Genomic DNA, 2,891 nt, shown 5'->3' with positions numbered 1-2,891 from the left:
CACACTCATCTAACGATCTCACAAGGCACTTGGGGTTTGGCGCATGGATAAGCGGCATAGGCCCCTCTTGCTTTAACGAGGCGTGTGGGGAGCTTGACCTTCAAATTTTTAAAAATAAAACTCCCGACAATGTTGTGAAATGGACTAGCTCCAAAGCTTTTCCCATTCCACAACTTATCATGATTTTGTAAAGTGACTAGCTATAAAGGTTTTCTCACTCCACAAAATCTTAATATCCCAACCTCTCCCTATGCAAAAATCCTCAAAGTATCCCTAAAATAAGCCAAAATGGCTAATCAATGGCACTTAGGACATGCCAAAAAGGGTTAATCCTCTGTCCTTTCTCATAATCCCAAAAAGATCTCCCCCAAGCCCAAGAAATCTGGGCAGCCAGCGTGGTCAAGCCTGGCTCGTACGTGGTCAAACTGCTCTACCCACGAGTCAGCATGGTCACACTTACTCCTTGACATAGTTATGTCAGGCACATTGTCTTGTGGCATGGTCAGACCGCATGTAGGCGTGACTACGTCGAAGACAACCTTTGTGCAACTAATGGTAGGTCTGGCATTGTTAAGTTGTCTCACGGCGTAATTACGTCATGGGCTCTATCTTGCAAAATGATCACACCACCTTCGGGCGTGGCTATGCCGAAGGCAGCTCTTCAACCCTTTTGGGATGGGGTTGGGCGTGGTCATGTCCGATCGGGCGTGGTCACGTCCGATTGGGCGTGGTCACGTCACACCCTTATAGGCTATTCTTTAACTCCAAGAATCCATTAAGTGCATTTCGCGACATAGAAAACTCTTAGTGACTGGAACGGACCACACAAGTCTTAGAATGATCGTTCGGCTTGCCCTTGAATGGGGAACCATCCCGGATCAGAGTTAGTCTCTATTGGGAACGACAAGGACAGGGTGTCCCTAATCCGGAAACGACGTGCATCTGGTAACGTCCCGTCGGACTCCTTGAGCATAGGAGGGCATGGGTGAGCTCCACACACTCCCACAATATCATAGGAATATCCAATATTTGTGACATCTAAAATTGATGCCAACAAAGGACTCCCAACAAATGTGTTGTGTTGTTGAAGCGCAGTGCATTTGTTGGAAGCAATCCAATTTTTTTATTGAACCAAGGTTAACCATAGAAGCTTCATAACCCGATCAACCATCAAAGGGGCAAAATACACTAGGACCGAATGCTATAAGAGACATCCAATCCTGGGGATTGAGAAGGAATGCACATGAGACTTACATCCAACCCAAGCAGACGTTCAGAAGTCGTAAAGGCATGACCACAAAGGTGGGGCCAGAGCCGTAGAGGCATGACCCTGAAAGAGTGGTTTTGAGGTCATAGAGTCATGACCACAGAGGTGGATGCAGGCGTCGTAGAGAAATGACCCAAAGGGGTTTTCCAGAGGATGTAGATGCATGACAATAAAGACAGGTCTAGGGGTCGTAGAGGCATGACCCGAAGGTGTGGTCTAGAAGCTGTAGATGCATGACCACGAAGGTAGATTCAGAGGATTTTGCTGCCCCTCTTTTCTTCTGATATTCTCTAACTCACAAATTTGTCTTTCCTAATCTTAGAAATTCAACTTTTAAAGTTAATTTATTTGACTCTCCTAATATTTTGATCTTCCTTATGTTTTGAAGGATAATTGAATAAACTACCTTCTAGTTCATTTATACAACTCACAAATTAAAATATTTGATTCGACCAACCTTCTCTAACTCACAAATCTCTCCTCCTATGATCGATCTAATCTAGAAGTTATATTAGCTCATTGACTTTTTAGTAGTTGATATTTCTCGACTTTTGATGATCTCGTAATGATAAACATGCACTTACCCGATATTCTCGCCTATCAATAGAATAAGTAAGATAATTGTCATCGTTAACTTTTTTTAATGTTCCTTTTAATGATTTCTAATATTTTTCAATTTATGATAACTTTAGAACTTAAGATTTTTTATATTACTTTTACAAAGGTTATCTCCCACATTATTGTTGTTATTATTATTATTATTATTATTATTATTATTATTATTATTATTATTATTATTATTATTATTATTATTTTGTTTTGTTTTTTTGGCTCAAAACTTCAAGAAGATCAAAGTTGAGAGAGATTTCACTAAGATGCCTGATTTTAACCACATGGTGGGTCATATATGCACTGAAAAGAAAGAAAGAAAGAAATCGACAATGATGCGACAAATATCATCAAAATAACACACAAATTAGGAATGCTTCGATGCTTTTGCTATATTTGCATTTCTATTTTTTTTTTCTCTTTATTTAAGCGAAGATTGACTCAAGATGCTCCCATTGCCAATCATTGATATTTGTTTTGACTGATTTCCATCTTTTTGATCCTAGAAAGATATGCTTGTTGATTTTTTTTTCCTTTAAAATTTATAATTTCAAATTACTATTACACATTTGTAGGGCTTTTCAAATATCTTTTTGTAGGGGGATTTGCATGCATGCCACACAATTCGTATGTATTTACATATCAAATTCCTAAATTTCATATTTATATTAAGTAACTTTCTAAAAGATGTGTGCATCTTGTCATGCGTAGAAACATAAAACCAAAATAATATAAATATACATATCAAAATTTAGGTGTCAGATATGCAAATAAATAAAAATTATGTGATATGCATGTAAATTTACCCCCTTTTTTTTCTACTTGAAGGTAGGGGGGCTGTCAAAATGGCTCGTTGTTCGCGAACAGCTCGTGTTCGGCTCGTTAAGAAGCTCATGTTCGGCTCGTTAATTTCTTTCAATAAGTTAACGAGCCGAACACGAACAAAGATGTGTTCGTTCGTGTTCGGCTCGTTTTGGCTCGAAATAATACTCATCAAGTTTATATATATATATAT

The sequence above is a fragment of the Phalaenopsis equestris genome, unplaced genomic scaffold, assembly GCF_001263595.1.
Source record: "Phalaenopsis equestris unplaced genomic scaffold, ASM126359v1 Scaffold000134, whole genome shotgun sequence".
Lineage (NCBI taxonomy): Eukaryota > Viridiplantae > Streptophyta > Magnoliopsida > Asparagales > Orchidaceae > Phalaenopsis > Phalaenopsis equestris.
The sequence above is the reverse complement of the archived record's forward strand: the minus strand, read 5'-3'. Positions refer to the sequence as shown.